Source organism: Rattus norvegicus, chromosome 1 (assembly GCF_036323735.1).
Source record: "Rattus norvegicus strain BN/NHsdMcwi chromosome 1, GRCr8, whole genome shotgun sequence".
Taxonomy (NCBI): Eukaryota; Metazoa; Chordata; class Mammalia; order Rodentia; family Muridae; genus Rattus; species Rattus norvegicus.
Window position 1 is genome coordinate 159,255,453 of NC_086019.1, and position 22,149 is coordinate 159,277,601.

Genomic DNA, 22,149 nt, shown 5'->3' on the forward strand with positions numbered 1-22,149 from the left:
TTGAAAGAGACTGAAGGCTTGAACACAAGATCAAAGAATCCCACTGCTCCACACATACCTCTAGCTGTTGCATAAGGTTCAGGGGCGGCTAAGTGCCTCTCATAGCTATGTACAGCATCTTCCACTAACTACTGATTCTTAAACATCCCCAGACAGTTCCTGAGGTTCCCACGTAATCAACTGCAGTAAGAATCTAGAAAATTTTCTTTTCTAAATGAACCTAATTTGTTTGTTTGTTTTTTGTTTGTTTGTTTGTTTGTTTTACTAAAATGGATCTCTACTGGAAGCCCTGGTAGCTCTGGAATTTAATATGTAAATGAGGCTAGACTGGAAGGAACAGAGATCCAAATGCTTCTGTCTCCCTCCTGGCTCCTGGGTTTAAAAGGTGTGCAGTACCATACCCGGCCCCTGGACTTACATTTTGATGAAATTCAACTTCATTTAGTGTTGACCACTCAAAATTATTCCTTTTCTAAAATTGGTTGAATGTCAACCTGTCCTACACCCATGTCATTCCTCAGTGTCAAGGTTAACTCCATATTTCCTCCTGTCTAACTTTTCACTTTTCTAAAAACTTGTTTCTTTCTTTTAGGTCTTATTTTTGTTTTTAGAAGTGTTGGGGAAAATGTTAATTTGGCTAAGCAGATTAAATGCTCCAGAAGAGAGATCACTTATTTATTCAACAGAATTCTTTAGATATTTGAAATAATTATGCAAATCTGTGCAGCCTGTTGGCCTCCTAGTAAGAGACATTTACTCATGAATTTTCCCAAACATGGCAGAGTTTTGAGATAAAATATTTCACAAAATCTCAGACACTGCTTACTCTTTGAAACCATTTCTCTTGGTCTCCATCCCTGTAAGGGATTTTTTAGTTTTTACTTATTTATTAACTAATTTAATCTTTGACAGTTTCAAACACACATGCAGCCTGTTCTTTTCACATTCATTTTTTAGCCTTTTTTATCGTTCTTCAAATTCCAACACTTCCTTCGTCCCAAAGGCTATAACTGGGGCCAGTCTTCTTGGCATGTGGGGAAGCTATCCATGGCATAGGATTCTTTCAAATATTCAGGACCGATCGAACCAAGAGGCTCCTACCTCTTATTCTTCTGTTTTGTTGATCCTTATTCATTCAACAAATCATTAGGCAGCATCTACTGTGTGCTGGGAAAATCACTGAGCAGACCTCTACCTGTGGAGTTTAAAACCTGAAAGAGAAGCCAGGATCGTTCAAATAGGAATCTATATACAATGAAAATTAGCTGAAAGCTACTATAGAGCATGAAATAATTTAAAAGAGAAAATCCACCTTCTGAAAGTCACCTTACAACTGAGGCTGGGAGAAGGGAAAAAAAATCAAATAAATGAAGAGAAAAGAAGTGAACACCAACAAAAATCAACAGAATTATAGGAAACAAACAAGTGAAAGGAATTAGCAAGGACCTGGAGTGGTCCTGAAGATAATGATGTTGATACTCATGGATGCTATTCTTAGGGAAGGGATTACTGAGTTATAAAGCACGCGCGCGCGCGCGCGCACACACACACACACACACACACACACAAATGACTATCTAAGCTTGATCAAGAAACTGAAGCAAGAATGTGACCAAAGGAAGAAGCCAGTGAGTACATGGTATGGGAAGAGAAAACAAAAGTCTTTTGCATCCCCATATAAAAGAAGTGGGCCCTCTTAGAAGCCACATAGCACATGCAAAGGGCCACCCAGAGGGCAGCAGCTACTGTGCCTTCCAGTCCATCCTTAGCAGTTGTTGTTTCGAGTTATATGACTAGGGTAAACGTAAATAATCTGTGAACTTCATCTACTCAGTAATTTTTCTTCTTGCCTTTTTTGTTCTTTGTGACAAATAATTACCAGATCATATAAAACAAATTTGACCTTCTATGCCTTGAAATTAACCTTCCTCTGACTGGCCCTAAGTATGTATGCATTGGTGTTCTGATTACTCTGCCTCTGCCAAGTTCAGCCACACACAGTTAACTCCTTTAATTTTGTCTCACCCAGTTAGTCCCATTTTCTTAATCATTTTTGTTCTTCCTCTCCCTATTCCCTTGAAAATTGCTTTATCTCATGGTCAATTTATCACATAGCCATTTAGGATTTTACCAGGCACATAAACCCCCCAGTGAAAACAGCACGAAGAAGCACATTTGTACTCTCAAGTCCAACTTTGCAGAGTACGTTGCTCGGTCTTGTCTTCTAGCTGACTTTATATGTGTACCTCGAAACATGGAGGGAAATTATCTGGTTACCAATGTGTTAACATCTATGCCATTCTGACTGTCCATTTTAGACGGCAGAAAGGGACTGGTGTAGGAAATATTGCCTCTGTCATTAAACAGCCTTCCAAATGTTCAGAAATGTTAAATTAGCAATGACTCTGTACTTGATGACACTGGGAAAAGCAAATCTGTGGTCAGACGAACAAGCATTATACTTTCTGCGCTGTCCTCTCCCAGAACTGGGATTTGGTTATTGATTTAATTGATCAATGCCTTTGCTTCCTCGTATCTAAAGTAGAGATACTGATCATAGCTCTGAGGTAGGATATTATGACAAGTACATTAAAGATAGCTGATAAGGGTGCTAGAGAGATGGCTCAGAGGTTAAGAGCATTGGATGTTTTTCCAGAGGTCTTGAGTTTAATTCCCAGTAACCATATGGTGGCTCATAACCATCTATAATGCGATCTGTTGCCCGCTATTGGCTTGCAGACACACAACTATATACAAAATGATAATTTCTTAAAAAGATAGCTGGTAGGAGGAAAGAATTCTGGAAATAGTGGCTTTTTATTTTTTAAAAAGTGGGTATAATATAAATAATTGCATAAGACCAACCTATACACACACACACACACACACACACACACACACACACACACACACACACACCTGTAACGTGTGAATCAAGGCACCAGTATAAATTTTTTACAAGTTCACAAAGTATATCCTCTTTCAAATATATTGGCTTTTATGAGTTAACCAAAAGATAGTTTTTTTAAAATAAAAATAGCTAAGAAAACCATATACAATAGCCCATGCCTATAATCCCAGCATCCAAGGACCACAAGCAAATACATGACCCTGAGTTCTTGGTCATCTGGAGCTACAAATGTGAAACTTTATATAAATAACATCATCAATAATAATTAAGAAATAAAATCATGAAAAGATAACTAGTGGAGAAGGTACTTTTCAAACTTTTCCTCAGAAGTCATGACTTTTTAAGTCTTGAAACAATAGAAGAAAAAAATCGCAAAGAAAAGCAAGACCAATATATCCAACTTGATACAATTAAAAACTTTACGTGAAATAGAACACAACTGAACGAAAAAGGGAAGCAAATGGTTAAGAAGAGTATTTGCCCACAGTACACCCAAGAATGCTGTAAATATCAGACAAGATGAGATGGAATAACTCATGTGAAAATGCACACATGCTTGTGAAATAGGAGAGCGAGCTATGATGTTGCTGAAAACAGGATTGTAATTTACTGACTAACTTATTCTGAAGCATCAGCACTGCCCTGGGCTTCAAAGCAGGGTAATTCTTTTCATTCTTATGTACCTTCCCACCTCTGAATCAGTGAATTTGGGATAACAGAAGCTTTCAAATCCAATTCATCTACATCATACTTCTCTGCCACACTCCGTTAAAAAGTTCAGAGAACCTACAGTTTGTCTTGAAGCCCATCTTTCTACTGCTGCATAGTCAGCTGAGTCCTTTGTTACAGGCTGACACAGTCTGTGCATGCTGTCAGCTGAGGAACTTCTGGGATAGTTTTGGGATGTCATGGGGACATGTGGTCTGCCTCTTCAAGGATTTTCCCATCCTTGCCCTACTCAACCCAAACACCTTCTCTATCCAGCGACAAGTGTTTTCCTAGCTTACCAGTGTTCAATTGTCTCCCTTCTCTAAACCTGGAAGTCATAAATCAGTTATTGATGCTAAGTTTTGGGCAAAGGAGGTCCTCCTTCCAACCATAATTCTTACATTACCTTCTGAGAGGATTGTGTTTTCTAATTATGCCACATTACTTCAGATCCTCACAAAAATCTTACAGAGATATTTGTTCTCATGTTTGATAGAGAAAGACATGAGGACAAAGGGAGAAAGCCTCTACTCTGACGTACACAACACTGGGTGGCTGTGCAGCATAGTAATAATCAAATCATGATATATGTGACTAAATTGTAGAAAACATCTGTTAGTCAAATAATTTTAATAATGATCATCTAAGCTAATGGAAATGATAACTGTTTCCTTCTTTACATGTAACGCCCCTGTTTACCTTACCCATACTATTAGGATAACAAGAATAAACTTAGCATCCAGTGCAAATTGACTGATGGCTTTGGGCTAGACATCAGTGCAGATGCTCAGTGTAGGTCCGGAGAAATACCCATTCTGTGAAGAAAACACAGAATGAATGTGAATAAAGACGAACTTCTAGAGCAATGGTTCTCATCCTTACTAATGCTGTGACACTTTAATACAATTCCCTGTGCTATGATGACCCCTGACCATAGAATCAGTTTTGTTGGTACTTCATAGCTGTAATTCCTAGTGCTATAAATTGTAAGGTATCTGCGCTTTCCCTTAGGAGACTACTGTGAAAGGGTTGTTTGACTCTCCAAGGGGTTGGGACCCACAGGTTGAGAACCCTTGTGAGTCTAGGGGTTGGTGGGGGTGTTTTAGGCCTGAGAGGCTTGCAAGCCAGCTAACAATGTTATCATTAACACAGAAAGAAGGATCACTCGAACTTGCAACCTGAAAACCCAAAAAGCTCAACCTGCAGGAGATTTCAGCTATTTCTTCAAATCACGATAAACATTGCTTAAAAATTCAATTAATACACAAGGTAGTAAATTATGATAAAGCTAATACCTATATAATGAGTGTTCATGGATATTTGGCCTTTTAGACAGACATAATCAATTTTTAACTTTATCTCCAAAAGAAATTTTTATGGAGTGATTTTTAATACATTATAAAAGGGAGACACAAACCATTCTGTGTTCTACATTTTAAATGTCTGACATATAAATAATTGTGCTATACGAGGTCAATGGGATATAATGCAGCCATTTAAATTTCAATTATGAACAATGTGCTTACCAGGGAAAATTAGAACCTGTTGCATCCTGCAAGGCTTGAGCCCATGAACCCTGGCTAGGGATAATGAGGAGAAAAGACAGAACAGACACACAGAAAAGCTGGGATCAGGTGGAATTCTTCTACCCTAAGGCAACCAAAACTACAGCATGTTTATTAAGTATAGCATAGGGGGAAGGATTGCCTTGCCAGAAGGAGGTCTCTGTTGGCTGCAAAGAGGAAGATGCAGTTACTAATCTTTGCACACACAGACCAGTTTTTCATAACACTCATGTTCAAACTCCAGAGGAAAGATTTGGCATTTCCCTTGACCGTAACCATATGGCTTTTCCAATTTCCTATGGGACTTACAGTCCTCAACAGGGTCATGGACAAGTCAACAATACATTTCTCTCAGGACTTCACAAGAAGACGGTGACTTCCTACCCTCCCTATACCTCCATTTTTCTTATGTCTTAGATGCTCAAGATGGAGTTTCGTGCCTAGATAAGGGGAAGCTCATTCCAACACTGGATACCAGACTATCAGAATGGTAACAAAGATCACAACAGCTTTGCCCACCAGTACAAAAGGCTTAGAGTCTTGAAGCTCACTGAGGATTGCTTCTGTAACATTAGCAGATGAGAGTCTAATCTTTTGCAACTCTGGGATATGTGAATATAATTGAACCACATCCTTGCTAGCATTAATTTGGGTCAAAGCACCTTAACTAACTCGAATTATATCTACTTTCATTCTAAAGACGTGTGACAACAAGTCACATGTATCAGGCAGCATTCTATTTGTCACATTAAATCCTGTCCAAATTGCAGGGTTGTAAGCCATCTTGAATAGTTAAACAGGGTTCACTAGGACTCTAGGTGGTTAAAGGAGTAATACACAAAACAGAGGTAGTCATTGATATAAACAGGTATAAAACAATGTGACTGTGACCAAGCTACTGAATCAAATGGCAGTGGCCTGGGGACATTAATCCAGTAGCCTTTCTCCCCTAATCAGACTTATCTGCATGAATATAGTCACTGGGCAGGCATTCAGAAATAGCCCCTGGATTGCTTTCCAATCCCAGGCTCTTCATTAGACCCAAAGGGGCTATTTTATGCCTTCAGAAAAGATACAGGCATACCTTTGCCTCCACATGAGCATGGGGATTGGACCAAGCCAGTTTTCAGTCCTGACATCTTTCCATTCTGACCTAAGGTTTCATTCCCCGTCCTTTTGTGCCAACAAGATCATCTTCTGTACAGTCAAAAATTTAGTATCAATAAGAACTGGTTGAGAGAATTGTTGGGAGGAGAGACTTCTCCCCTGCCTTTTGTTGTTCTATTCAATGTTTGAATCACCTGTGAGATTTTCTACACTAGCATGTCCTCACGGGCTGTAGGAAATGCTTCTGTTATGGAGTATTTTAAGTTGGACACAAATTTAAATGTGCAAGAGGCACCAACAGGAGCACTGTCTGTCTCGGGGTGTGGTAGCCTAACACACACAGCTTTCCCCCCATGTACAGCAGGTACCACTTTTTTTTAGCATTGCAAACAACTTTGTTCAGCAAAGGCTACAGGAGAACCACAGCTTGAAGATAGTTTCTTTTGAAAATTTAAGGACTTGGATGAACTCTTAAATTCCCCATTATAAGTCTCCTTAATATTTTTAAAGGCTATTGTTTTGTAAGTGCCCTTTCTGTCTCTGGGTTGGGGGGATGGGGTCAGCTATAAGATGCCTCCTAACTTGGAAAAGTCAACCACAAAATCTGGGGACAATTTTTTCAGGCCCTAGTGAATCTCAACAAATAAATCTCAGTTGATGGTATTCCTTTATTTCTTTTCACAAAACAGCTAGGTTAAATAAGTTGCGTTATTCCCAAGCCATGTTACATCTAAAGCTATCGAAATATTTTCCTCTGGCTGAGTTCCTCTCTTGGGTCTGCATTTAAGAGTCAGACTGAAACAAGCAGTCCCCATACACTCCTGCCCCACACAGCCACCCTTTGCTTAGAGGGGGATCCTACACAGCTGTCTCCAGCCATACCCAACACATCATGCTCCTAGGTCCAGACTCCCTAGGACAGGACCCTGGAAAGAAGTAACTTATCCACCCTCTGTACTCCAACACAGGTCATATATCTCGTCAGGCCTACCCTGGTAGGCACAGCACTCCATTACCACATGTTGCTCATCTGTGCACTCCAAGAACAGAGTCACACCTCTTTCTTCCTTCAATGCTTCGTGTCTTCCTTTAGCTCCATACATGGACCTGTATTGTGTAGTAAAACTCACTGAATAGAATTCTGCCCATCCTCCTGTCCATGGTCTTTGCATCCATGGGCCAACGAACCAACCCTGAGTTCAAAAATCCTTTCTAAAATTATTTGTGAACTGAATAGTCACAATTGAAACTTTATATAGCATTTTTAACTACATCGAATATTTGAGAATCTAGAGATGATTAAGCTAAGAATGTGCAGAGTCCAAATACAAATACTAAACCGTCAGATATGAGGGATGTGAGTGGTCTGGAGTCCGCTGCAGACAGTAGTCTCTGAGTGAGTCTCCAAACAGTTCCAAGGAGCTAAGGAATACTTCTACTAGAATTGCTACTGAAATAATATAGACATGTGGACAATGAGTTGTTATGAAATTGTGACTTTAAGTTCAGGTAGTGAGAGATGATTGAAAAACATTTATTAATAATTGATAGATATGGATATTGACATCCTGTGGATTATTTTCCCCACTCTGTGGTTAAAGAAGGAAGGAGCCTTTTGGAAGGAGCTGACGCTGCGCTCTCTGTCAGCATGGTGAAGCGGAAGGAACCTCAGGACAGCAAGCTGCTCCACAGCCCTCAGACAGGCCCGGCTCCCCTTTCTATCCTTCTTACTTTCCAGGGGTTACCAAAGGAAACGGAGGCTCTCAGCCCACGATCACTTTTAAGAATGGCACCATGCATCATAGAGTTGAGGGCTTTAGAGGGTGGGAGAATTCAGAATCTCCCGACTCAGAAATGATCTTATCTAAACACTGGACCCTGGTGCTTTGGCTCCTGAATGGTCTGTCTTGTATGTTGTTTTCTAATTTCATATCCATTCCTGTGTAACTGTGGCCTCCCTTAACTGTCCTCCAATTACTAGGGGCCTCCTCCTTTCACATTATAATAAAATCCAGGGCAGCCTTATAGCCTACTTTGCCTTTTCCCAAACTGCTAAGACAGAGGGATGGCTGCCTCTCACTGGCAGTGGAACTCTGAACGCATTTGCAGTATTTCCAACAGCAGATGTTTTAGTCTCCAATCATAACACTCTCATAATCATGATTAGTCATGAAATTGTACATCCATTTGGTTACCTCTTGACTGAGATTATGGAATAGAGAGACTGAAAGTCTATATACCAACAAGAATCATGAACATGAACCATTCTTTACATAGCCTTTACGTATAGCTTACACAAATAATAACCACACAAGAATATTAACAAAAACTTTTCAGTAGCATGCTTTTGTTATCCCATGCAAATTAATGTTATAGACAGTTATCTATATTAATTTGAGTTATTCTTCTAAATAGTTCTGGAATAGTTTATTATTTTGGAACATAGTATTTTAACTAATTTTCCATCGATGAATATTGAGTTTTGTTCTTTAATTGTATTCTGTTTTTCATTATTTAGAAGTATCACTATTGTAAACATTTATCATTCTCATGTATATATAGTTTTTTGTGGCATTTTATGTCCCTTTGTACACACATATAAACATACATTTTGTTCACTTTCTTTCTACAAACAAAAGTGTTGTCATTATATACTCCTAATGTACTATTGTACTCTGTGTTGTTGTTGTTGATAATGATGGCATAGAGATTAAACTCACAGCCTTGTTTATGGCAGGCATATACTCATTGACATGTATCTTTAGCTCACCTTTTGTATGCTGACATAGAGCTGAAAGGAAAATTATACGAATTTAAGGTTTAAAAATATAAAACTAAAAGAGTAAGCCCCAAAAGCCACAGACTCAGGGCTAAGCCCTGCCGCCAGGAATAGCAGGCCATAAAGATAAAGAAAAGGGATGCAGGATCCAGCCCAGGCTATCGGAACTGATTCATGGGCCACCTGGCAAGAAGACATCCCCCCAGTTTACTCAGGGCCATACTTTAACCAGATGTCCTCCAGACCCTGATAAGCCCCTGACTTCTAGCATGTACTCTTCTGCTTTGTTCTCACTGCTATGTTTGAATGAGCCAATTGTGTATAACCACGCCAAAACCCTTAGCTTTCCCTATATAAACCCCTGACTTTTGAGTTTCAGGGTCGACACCTCTGTCTCCTGCGTGGGATACGTGTCAGCCCAGAGATCTCTGTAATAGGTCTCCGTAATAAACCTCGCCTTTGCTTATTACATCCAAAATGTGTCTGGGGTCCGCGATTTCCCAAGACTTGAGTAAGGGTCTCTCTGCATGGGATCTTTCAGAGCCACATTGCCCAGCAGAAAAGCTGCAAGGAGAGTGTAAAACCTTGGCATCCTGGCCCTTGCCATGTTGACTCTTTTGATAATGTAATTTATTTTTTACTCCTCTGCCTTAGTATTAAGTTGGTTTCATGTAAAGCAATGATACAAATTTATTTTATTTTGATAACCATTTAACTTTTTAATACATATACACACTTGGCTAATATAAACTGTGTAGGTTCTGAAACAGATACAAATCATTTAAAGTGCTTAACCATGGCTCTGATTATGTGTCCCCTACAATGTATCCATCTGAGGCCATATGAAGCCATACTAGACTTAGGTGGGTAGAAACTTGGATTTGTGTTCTGTCCCTTACTCCCTGCATGCTGAATGACATTTATAACTGCATCTTGCCTCAGTTTTTTCTCATTAAAATGAGCTTCAATAATCTTTAAGTTTCTTGTAACAGCATTAAAGGAATCCTGTATGATCCTGCTACTCTAATTAAAGTTTGCCCAAACAAGCCCCTTCACCTTTCTTGCAAGATAATTATACATGCAGGTTCCCAGGCTATCCCCACAAATTGTCAATCAGCTGGGCACAGAGTGCCAAGACCTCCAGGTGACTCATTCCCTTTGATATTTGAGCAGGGCATGCATAAAACTAGAAACAAAGCAGCACATAGGAAAGACAATCAAAAACCTAACCATGACAGTGGCTATGTTGATGAGATGCTCTTAGCAAGTCTCCAATATAATGAGCCTCAGTTGTCATGAGGTTTTTATTTGCTATACAGTGTCAGTTAAATGCAGCAGCAGCAGCAGCAGCAGCAGCAGCAGCAGCAGCAGCAGCAGCAACAGCAGCAGCAATGGGGCTTCTGTAAAATGCTCCACTCCTTTAACATGCACAAATTATGTTTCTGGGTAAGAGACTGTGCTGTGTGATGGGATAAGTGGAATTCGCACTTGGCAATTGATGTGGGAGATGGCGGTGCACAGACCTTGGGAACCAGAAAGGTTGGAGAGAGAATCCCTGCTCTGTTGCACATTTGTTGTCCAGCTCCAAGCAAATTGCTTACTATTCTTTAACACTACTCCCTGCCAGTGGCTTTTCTGAGGCTGTTAACTCTTTATCTGCATAGTGCCGTGAACACTACTTACTTTATTTCAAAGGTCAGGAGTGCAGCCCATCATCAGTATTTGTCAGTATTCTAAAGCTTTGCATGGTCATTTCTCTCACTACTCACAAAATCTTACAAATTAAATATATATTAGCTTCCTATTTTATTCAAGCCTTAATTCCAAGCAACATAGTGTCATAGCCGAACCGGTTTTTTTCCTCTTTATTTATGTATATTTAAACAGCTTCTCTCTCTCTCTCTCTCTCTCTCTCTCTCTCTCTCTCTCTTATTATTTCTACAATGATTTCCTGACTGACAGCTAAACATCACTTATTTTCTTTTGTCAATTTTTACTGAATATCTTCAAGTGACTTCCCCATCCTCTCATAGTCCCTACCCATTTATGCTTTTTAGGGGATCCATCCCAGGAGTTCTATGTGTTCTGATGGTTGAACTTACAAATTGCCAAATAAAACCAAACTGAAACCAATGCTTCATCTCCACCACCTTATCCTGAAAGGTGATTCACACGTGGGTACTAATGATAAACACTCATTGATCTAAAAACCACAAGCATGCAACTGGACTGTGTCTCAGAAGGCATAGTACTTCACCTGGTATGTTCAAAGTCTGGGGTTCGATTCCTAGCACCACTATCAGAAGTTAGTAGGAACCATTCTAAGTTACTTGAATCAATTCATTTCAGCTCAATTAGAAAGAGCCAATAGTCACAAGATACCTGCTTGTGATGGTTTGTATATGCTGGACCCAGGAAGCGACACTATTTGGAGGCATGGCCTTGTTGGCGTAGGGGTGGCCTTATTGAAGTAAGTGTGTTACTGTGAGCATGGCTTTCGGAGCCTACTCCTAGCTCTCTGGAAGCAGTCTTCCACTAGCAGCCTTCAAATGAAGACGTAGAACTCTTAGCTCTGCCTGTATCGTCCCTGCCTGGATGCTGCCATGCTCCTGCCTTGATGATAATGGACTGAACCTCTAAAACTGTAAGCCAGCCCCAGTTAAGCATTGTCCTTATAATGTTGCCTTGGTCATGGTGTCTCTTCCCAGCAATAAAACTCTAACTAAAATGCTGTTCAAGGTCATGTAGACGATGAAATAAGAACAAACTCAGATCATCTTACAACAGAGTGATGCATTTACCTTTTACTTATATTGTTTCCCTTTTGAACTTTAAACTCGTATCAAGAAAGCAGAAGGAAGCATTAGAGTCATCAATCCAAGTGAGCACTAGGGGCAGCGTGTATGCTTAATTTACCCTGGGGTAGCATCCTGAGAAACCCATGTTAAGATGTAAACATCATCATCCAACAATGCTGGCTGTACAGCTAACCTCCTGAGCACCCTAAATTAGGATAAAGCTGTGGAATATTCGTTCTTTGAGATGATGGGAGGTGAGGTGCAGCTCACTGGGACAGCCCAGCACCACAAGAACAAGTCCTATCTCAAGCCTCTACCCCAGAAAAGATCAAAATTTCAAACCTGAAGTGTGATTTTTCTTCCTGTGTATCACTGTCATACCACCATAATTTTATTTTAAAGTAAGTCAAATTGGGAGCCATCTGCATACAATCTGTGTGAACTCACACATATTCTGTCAGTTACTAACCTCACATTTTAGTCCAGGTCCCCTGCCTATTCGTTGGGTGCTGCAGGGAAGGCAGCTCAGGAGAAATAGCCATCAAGAATGCCATGAAGGAGTCTGCTAATACACCCAAAGGGAGCAGTGCCCTGGATTTCTTGGGGGAGTTGCTTTGTCAGTCGTGACTGAAGCATTAGTCTTTTTTTTTCTTTCCCAGCCAGTCCATTCTGCCATCCTCGGTTTGATCCTGCATCTGAAATCTGTGACTCTGAATCCAAAGTGCAAAGAAAGCAGTGAATAATTTTGTTGTCCTTCGCATCTTTCCTATTCAGTAGCTCTGCTGCCTTTCTTTGAAGGCTGACCCTTGCCCTGCACATCTGTCCGCTGTGGCTGTCTAAGAGCCAGAAGACTCCAGAGAGCCCGCAGCATCGCTGTCCTCACAGTGTGCTAAGAATGCTAAGGCACCACTTCCGTTTCCTAATTATGCACTCGATTGTTTTTCTTCCTCTTTGTGAGAGTCAGCTCTCTTCCCATTTTCCAGATCATGTAGCTTGTAAATGTTTTCCATTTATCTTTCATTTGCGGCCCTAATTTGTTATCAAAGTGACAACTGGCAGCATTTTGAAGCTCAACATTCAGTTTAAAATATTAGACTCTGCCTTTCTTTACCACACAAAACACTTTGTGTGAGAGTCTGCATTCATTTAAAATTAGTAGAACACTGTTTTTAAGAATCAAAAGGTCATTTACTCAGTCTGATTTTGTGTTTACTATGTAATAAGCAGGGAAGGTATATTCCTCCATATTTTTAAAAATAAAGAGATGAATGAATCATGGAAACATGGCCCTAAGGAAATTCCTGCAACTAAGGTTCAGGGAACATCACAGAAGAGACAGTAAGATACTTAGACCCAGAAGACTAGGAAGCCTGCTGTGAGGCTACATCTAGAAATGGCTGCCTGAATAAATTCCAAACAATGACCATATCAATAGACATACTAATGCAGGAGCAGGAAATGCCCAGGCTTCCCACCGAACATACTACAGACAACTATTGATGGCCTAAAGAGGGAAAATTAGCCTCCCCTAAGGACAAGCTTCCATCACCAAGTGGTCAGGCCTGAAAGCATGTACACACAAATGACAAAACGGTCTCATGAAGTTGGGTTTTATACTTAGGCATACATATATATGTAAATATATGCATAAATATACATGCATAAAATGAAAAATAAAATATCAGTTTCAGAAGAGATTAATAGGCATACCTAGGGTTGGAGGAAGAAAGAGGAAGAGGGAATGATACAATATACCTTATGTCACTCCATTGAAAATAGACTAATTTTCCTTATCCCGACAGCTATCATTTATAAACTGCTTCTTTGCTGGGGTATGGCTGTATCCACTTCTGTAATGGTTAGTTTTATTTCAATGTGACACAAGCTGGAGTCAACAAAGAGTCGAGAGCTACGTATTAAATAAATTAATTTATAAAATGCCTCTAAAAGATTAGGTTATAGGCAAGCATTTTCTTAATTAGTGGTTGATATGGGAAAGTCCAGCCCATTGTGAAATGATGGTTCTGGTTCTATAAAAAAAAGAGGCCGAGCAAACTATAAAGAGCAAGCCAGTAAATAGCATCCCTCCATAGCCTCCACATCAGGCCTGGGTCCGGTTTCTTGCCCTGTTTAAGTTTCTTTGCCGACTTCCTTCAATACTGGACTGCGACGAAGTGTAAGCCAAGCAAACAGATGGACGGTTTCCTTCCAAGTGGCTTCGGTCCTGATGCTTACTCACAGCATTGACGACCCTCGTTAGAACAATTTCCCTTTTGTTCTGTGCTGGGATTGTCGTCCGGCTTGCGCTTAAATGTATATACTCTCTTGCTTGTATTGTCACAATCCCTGTGAGTTTACATTTGCCTGTAACCTCTTCTAGGGAAAACCCAAATCTGACTCCATTCCTTTTAATGGCCTTTGTATTTTTTTTTTGTTGCTGTTTTTAAAGATTTATTTATTTATTTTATGTATGTGAGTACACTGTAGCTGTCCTCAGACACACCAGAAGAGGGCATCGGGTCCCATTACAGATGGTTGTGAGCCACCATGTGGTTGCTGGGAATTGAACTCAGGACCTCTGGAAGAGCAGTCAATGCTCTTAACCATTGAGCCATCTCTCCAGACCTTCATATTTGTTTTTTTAAAAGAGAGAAAGAACATGAATTTGGGTGGGTAGGGAGAGGAGTGAGGTGCTAGGAGGAGTTCAGAGGTGGGAAATAATAGGATAAAAATATACTGTATGACACTCCCAAAGTATTTTGAAAAAATTAAAAAAATATTTTGGGGCTGGGGAGATAGTTTGGTTTATAAACTACTTGTCTTGAAATCATGAGGTCCTTACTTTGGAATACCTGCATACATGATAATAACAGTAATAAAGCTAGGCATGGCACAGTGCATTTCTACTTATAGCACTGGGGAGTAAAGAGAAATAGATCCTGGGGACTTGCTGATCAGTCAACCTAGTAAACATGGTGAACCCCAGATTCAGGAGAGACTCTGTCTCAAATGAGGTAGAGAAACAACTGAGGAAGATATCTGATGTCCATCTCTAGGCTCCCCAATCAACCTTACATCCTGTGAATCTGAACACATATGTAGCACGTGCCTGTGATCCTAGTGTTGGGTAGGCAGTTACAGAAGGATCTCTAGAGATAATTTGTTAATCAATCTAGCCTACTTGGTGAGTTACAAACCATTGAGAGAGCCTGGCTCATTAAACCAAATGTATGGCATCTAAAGACATTAAAGATTACCTGCTGCTCCCGTATGCACACACAAATGTGTATACATACAACCTTCAACACCCTGATGGCTATTCTCAGTTATCAACCTGATTCTGTCTGCAATGAACTACAGTCCAAAATGGAGGGTACACCTGTGACCTAGATCTTGATGCCTTCAAATCAAGATTTATAACTCTGAGCTCCTTCTCAAGTGCTATGTTTGCTTGCATGCTGCCATACTTCCTGCCATGATGATAATGAACTAAGTCTCTGAAACTGTAAGCCCCAATTAAATGGTTTCTTTTATGAGTTGTTTGGTCATGGTCTCTCTTCAAAGCAACGGAAATCCTAAGCAAGGCACACATATGTATACAAGTTGATCTGCACACACTCATGTATGAGCATGCATGTTCGTGTGTGCGTGCACACACACACACACACACACACAGAGAGAGAGAGAGAGAGAGAGAGAGAGAGAGAGAGAAAGAGAGAGAGAGAAAAAGAGAGAGAAACAAACAAAAACCTTGATGCCTAGAATTGAATTTATATGGTTCTTTTAGCTTCTCTATAAGCACTCAAAATATTTCAAGCATATGTAGAGACTGAATAAGAAAGAAGTGATTTACATTATCTACTCTACAAAAAATTAATATTGAACTAAGGAAAGCATTGGAACAGTTGGTCTTGACTTTGGTGATGATAGACAGAAGTCTTCAGCAGAGAAGGGAACAGACTTGCTCAGTGGTAACTGATCCCACAGTTCTAGGGCTCAGCAGGAGGTTGGGCAAGAGTACCTTGATGGTGCTCTGTGAACAATGCTCTGTAGACTACTAGATGAGCACATGTATTCATTAGTCCAAGGTGGACTAATGAATCACTGGACTCTTCTGAATGCTTTCCTTAAGTTATTCCATTACAGTTAGGTTATTCCAGTAGGTCTCAAAGGCACTTTTGTGATCTAAAGGGATGTGATATCAAGCAGTTACCACAATGCCTCCCCTGCAGGCTCAGTAAGAATTAACAAGAAAAGAGTGAATTGGGCAGAGTGGGACCACTGATGAGAGCAGAAACAGTGATGAGGAGGGCAGCTCTGAGCACTGAAATAGTAGAGAAAGTGGCTCTTGGTGTGGAAGGTAGAGGCCAGGAGAGTCCAGCTCACTACACCCTTGCTTGATCTGTTTCTACTTGTCAAAGTAAGGAATCAGATTAAATCAACTTAGGATTTTTAACAATCAGACCAGTACTTGGTGCACAGTATGTGTATGGAGCCTCCATGGATTGGGGTATGTGCTGACTTTTTTTTTTTTACTTTTTAATGTGAACCAGTAATGATTCTATGAAGACTCTCCTAGACTCCTAAGAAGAAATGAAATATTTGAGGACTTCACCATTGTTAGCAAATAGGTAGAGAGACAAGCAGAGCTTTCAAACCACAGAACACCAAATGAAGATGGACTACAAAGTTCCATCCTGAAGTCATAGCAAGCAAGTTGGAAAGTTGATGGTCGAGTCCTTGAAAACTTAAGGTGTCTCTCAACAGACAATCAAGGTAGTGTTTGAAAAGACCAAATCCATGGGCAAGTGATGTCAAGCTAATTGTGAAGCCCCAGTGATGGCAAAAGATGCCTTGGCTAATGATTTTTAACTATGACATATTTCTTTCTCTCTCTCTCTCTCTCTCTCTCTCTCTCTCTCTCTCTCTTCTCTCTGTCTGTCTCTGTCTCTGTCTCTCTGTCTGTCTCTCTCTCTCTCTTTCTCTCTCCCTCTCTCTCTCTCATGCAAACAAATTATATATGCCTGATTTTATTCTCCCTTAGATTCTGAGGAAAAGAAAATATTTCCCTTAAGCCAGGAATGGTTATTAGCACAAAGTAGTCCCCTGTGAACAATTATGGAATCAGTAAACTAATGAATGGAGACAGTAGGACAGCTCATCTTTGACCTTGGTCTCACTGAAGTGCTTACAGGAAGAGAATATATCCAGAACACCATCCTGAACCAAGCCTACTAAAAAGAATCTTAGTTCTTGCAAGATACCAGCCAATTCACAAAGGAATCCAAAAGTTAAATGACTTCTTGCCTTCTTGACTTGTTTCCTCTCTTTCCTAAGTTATAGAATATGGCAAAATTCAGGGATTAACTAATTTAGTATTATAGAGAAGAACAGACAGATTGAAGATATTACCCAGATATACTTAAGTGCAAAGCCTGTTCTCTGTGATGGGTTAGAGAGTTCAAACATGGCACTTCTGACTGTTTTATGCCCCAGGTACACAGATTATTTAGGATCATTTCAGATAAGGATCATATCTAGTACTTCCTGTCTTTTGAACATGGCTTGGTGATTCTATATCCAGCTCTTGTTATGGACCTCTGATCGAGAGTTGAGATCAGGCCTAACCTTCAGTGCATGTGCTTTTATGGAACTCTAATAGCACTAAAAGAAATACAGTGCTGTTTCCATTAAGTAGAGAAGACATTGTGAGTCAGAAATCACTCAGTACTTTAGGGTCACTCTGTGTTAAATCAGAAAGGCCTAGAGTTGACCTCCAGACTTCTATCTCCTTACTCAATGTCATCTCCATGGGCTCTCAGATCTATTAATCCCCCAAACAGAATAAATCTTAAACAGGATGGGAGTGTACTTGCTGTGGAGACAAGCTATCTTTACTCTTAATCCTGACTCCAGCAACTGCTGCTTGTGTGACCTTGCAAAAATGATTCCGTATCTCGGAGGCTCAGTTTCCATTCCCATGTAATGAGAGAACTAATACCTACCACACAGAGTTTCTGTGCAAATTAAATTAATCTGTGAATTAATTAACTTATCCCCCCACCTTGTTCCAAAAAAGATTCAAGGTGGCTCACAAGGACATGATAGTATAATTTAGGAATAGGGGAGAAAAGAAACAAGAGCAAGACAGGCAGAAAGGGGAGTCAGTCCAGGGCAATGGCTAAGAATAGGTGACCTCCTGGCCTTTTCACCAAGATGGCACCGAAAGCGAAGAAGGAAGCTCCTGCTCCTCCCAAAGCCGTAGCCAAAGCGAAGGCTTTGAAAGCTAAGAAGGCAGTGCGAAAGGCGTCCACAGCCACAAAAAGAAGATCCGAACGTCACCCACTTTCCCGTGGCCCAAGACCCTGAGTCTCCGGAGGCAGCCAAAATCCTCAAAAGAGTGCACCCAGGAGAAACAAGCTTGACCACTATGCTATCATCAAATTCCCACTGACCACCGATTCGGCCATGAAGAAAATAGAGGACAACAGCACACTTGTGTTCGTTGTGGATGTTAAGGCCAACAAGCACCAGATCAAACAGGCCATGAAGAAGCTCTACGATATTGGAGTGGCCAAAGTCAATACCCTGATATGTCTTGACGGAGTGAAGAAGGCATATGTTCGCTTGGTTCCTGATTATGACGCTCTAGATGTTGCCAACAAGATTGGGATCATCTAAAGTGAGTCCAGATGGTTAATTCTAAAGATATACATTTTTTCCACCATAAAAAAAAAAAGAATAGGTGACCTGTTTTTTCCCCCAAAGTTGTCCTGTAGCCAAATCCTAAAAAGCAACTTTAGCATCTACATCACTTGCCATACAACTTTATGACTAAAAGGGAAATCTTTGTCCATGTCTAGAACGGGTTTCAAGTTTCTACATATGAGATATAATGTATACTTTTCTAAGTCTCAGTTTCCAGGTACCACACTAGATGGTGGTGACCTGTGTAGGATAGACAAGCAGAATCCCCCATGAAAGAGAACATATCTAGACAATGGACCATATTAAGGAATGTATTTTTATATAAAAATAATATAATGTATAATAAATCTATAATAGTTATGTCATTATTTTTTCTATGTACTGGGAATACACAGTCAAATATCCCTACCTATATTCTCAATGAGGAGAGTGATGTGAAGAAGATTATTCAGTGACATAGATATACTTTATATTGACAAGAGAAGGGTGAAAATGGTGGTCTAAAAAGAATGGACTAGAGAGACATCTATGAGAGAGTGATCTGTGGGTCAAGACTTGAAGGGAGACAAGGAGGGAGCAATGGAGGGGCAGAATAAGGTCACAGCCAAAGGTTAACAGGAGGAGTCTAGCAAAGTCCCCTGACTCAGTATTATGACATTTGTTTCCTGTAAAAATAGCAGAAATTAGACTTAGAGCAGGTTGGAATGATGTATAAGACTTAGGTGGTTCAAAAACTTCAGAGAAACAATGAGGAGGATAAAAAACTTGCAAGTTCTACAATGAGTCACATTCTCAAAGTTCTACAGATTGAAAGACAGTAAGACAGAAATCCCCCTGCCTTCTCTTGTGCTAAAAAAAAAGAAAGAAAGGTCTAAGCATAATGTCACTGGGCACACTGACTGGGACTCTGTGTGATTAGATCATCCTGAGTCATGTACCTAGCTCAGTGCTCTCTTCAGCAAAATCTTTCATTGCCCAGAGATAGAGAAAAGGGAGCTGATATGACTAAAACCATAGATCTTGAAAGTATTATTCAAAGTAAATGATTCTCCCTAAGATGAACAGTTCATCAAAAGCAGAAGCTACATCTTTCTATGACACCAGAAATAATTAACATACTTGTTAATTTGACAGATGGATATAAGCTTGGGTGGTTCAGTTGTACTGATTCTCAAAAGATGTTTTGTGGTTTCCCTTATCTACACAAAGATCATTCTTTTCGCTGCCATGCACACCTGATGATCTTGTGATCTTGTATCTAGAATGCTTTAGGCTTAGGATGCTGAGTGGTCTGCTATGATTTCCTCCCCTCCTTGTAGTCCTTAGAATATTCTATGGGATTTCAAGAAAAAGCTAAAGAACAGACCACAAAAACAGAATACAAATACATATTATACAGTAATTCATTCATTAAGTTTAATCATGGTCATCTTAAAGATAAACATCACCATAATTGAAAACATATAAAAGATAAGTGAACAAATTATACTGTGGAGAATGGTGTGAAATATTCTTGATAAAATAGTTGTTGATCCTTGAGTTGATGATAAATTTTTAGGAGTATTTTTACAATGTGCTTATTTTAAGCAGTGCTGGGCTATGACTTTAAGGATATCTTCATTGTTGTACACCTTAGCCAAGCTAAAGGAATAGGATGGCAAAATTCTGGGTAGGGAAGAAAATGGTACCTGAATTCACTCAGAACACTTTGAACTTTCTAAGTTTGTCTTTGAGATGCTTTCTTATCATGTCTTCTCCCCCTGGTTAAGAGGAATGCACTGCCTCCTTTTATATTCATAGGTCCTCTAATGGCTCCAGGTCTTATAAATGCCAGAGTATTGTAACCCCCTGTGATGGTTTGCATATGCTTGGCCCAGGGAGTGGAATGTGATGGTTTACATATGCTTGGTCCTGGGAGTGACACTATTAGAAGGTGTAGCCTTGTTGGAGGAACTGTGTCACTGTGTGGGTGGGCTTGGAAATTCTCCTCCTAGCTGCCAGGGGATGCTCAGTCTTTCCTTCAGGTGAAGATGTAGAACTCAGCTCCTCATGCACCATGCCTGCCCGGATGCGGTGATGCTGCCATGCTCCCACCTTGATGATAATGGACTGAGCCACTGAACCTGTAAGCCAGTCCCAATTAAACGTTGTCCTTTATAAAACTTACTTTGGTTATGGTATCTGTTCACAGCAATAAGACCCTAACTAAGATACCCCCTTTTCTAAAACTTTTGTAAGCAGTGACTTTCTCTCTCCAACATAAATCTCTACTTATTTCACAAGTGGAAAATTATATCCATATCTCACTGGTACAGTAACTCATAAGCAAAGCCAAGCAATGGTGGCGTTTCTTTTACTTAGCCTAAATTAGAGGTACTTGATGTCATTTGTCTTTACTACTCAAGCATCTTGCTAATACTCAATCCGCAGCCCATAATGGTGTGTCTCCAACTCATCTCCATTCCTCATCACTTAAGATTTCCTCTTTAGTCACTAAAACCTCCCATGAAAGTCCTACCTGCTAGAGAAGGTTTTGCCAGTTCTAGTAGCCAGAAACAGCCTGCTTCCTCTGGACCCAGTGCTCTTAGATTTAACTTTTGCCATGACATTAACTTCTACTTTGGGTGACTTTTTGTTTGACACATATCTTATGCTCTTTAATTAACTAGACACATGCCTTCTTGTTAATTAGAAAGTTAGATTCATGCCTTCAAGTCTTTGCTTCCCAACAAGAAACTGACTGGACTCTTTGCAATTATGCAGCATTCAGAAACTAGCAGTTGACCAAAAGAATGATAAATGGAAAAGGCAGTGGACAGCTGAGTGACATCATTTTAGTGCATCCTTATCAAATCAGCTAACATTTAAGGAAGACTTGTATACAACTAATTTTGAAGGATGCTAATTGTTCTGGTGTCAGATGGTCATGTCCTACACTGCCTAATTCTATCAACCTCACAAGGTCAACAAGGGAATGAATAAAGGACAGACACACATATACATTACAAAAAACAAACAAAAAGAAAAACCAACTGGAATCAGGTGAGCTGTGCTTTCACTGATAGAAGATATCTACTCTTAAGCAACCCTGATTCACATTGTATTTATTATGTGTAGCAGAGGATGGGATGGGAGGAGTTAGCTTCAGTAGGATGTCTCTGTGAGCAGTCTTAGGCTGTAAACATCCAGAAGGAGGAAGCTGCAATTGCTGTGCTTAGTCATTTGCAAACACTCACACTTGCTAACACTGTCAACATTCTTCTGACAGGGGAAGACTTCAACAATTCTAAACCTGTCCCCTATGGAGAGGGCTTTGCTATTCCAGTGGACCCGAGGCATTGAGTCCCATACATGGTCATGGCCATGCCAACAAAGCACATTCCCTCAGAACTTCATCCACGTTTTATAATTCAGTCAGGGCTTCTTCACCTCTGCACATCAGATGAAAAACATGTTCATTGATCATATAAATCTGTGGAAACAGTTCCTATTGATTGATTTTATATAGAGAGAAATACATGAGAGATAGGCTTAGGATAAATCTTTAATAACCCTCCCATGGTGATTTCTTCA

The 22,149-nt window shown here is 40.1% G+C and overlaps 1 protein-coding gene and 1 pseudogene across 4 annotated transcripts in view; both read left to right on the forward strand.

Moving 5' to 3' along the window:
• Tenm4 (teneurin transmembrane protein 4) overlaps positions 1–22,149 on the forward strand; it is a 2,974,939-nt gene that overhangs the window by 1,555,842 nt on the left and 1,396,948 nt on the right. The gene's annotated exons all lie outside the window — the stretch shown is intronic.
• Positions 18,085–18,641, forward strand: Rpl23a-ps7 (ribosomal protein L23a, pseudogene 7; annotated as a pseudogene).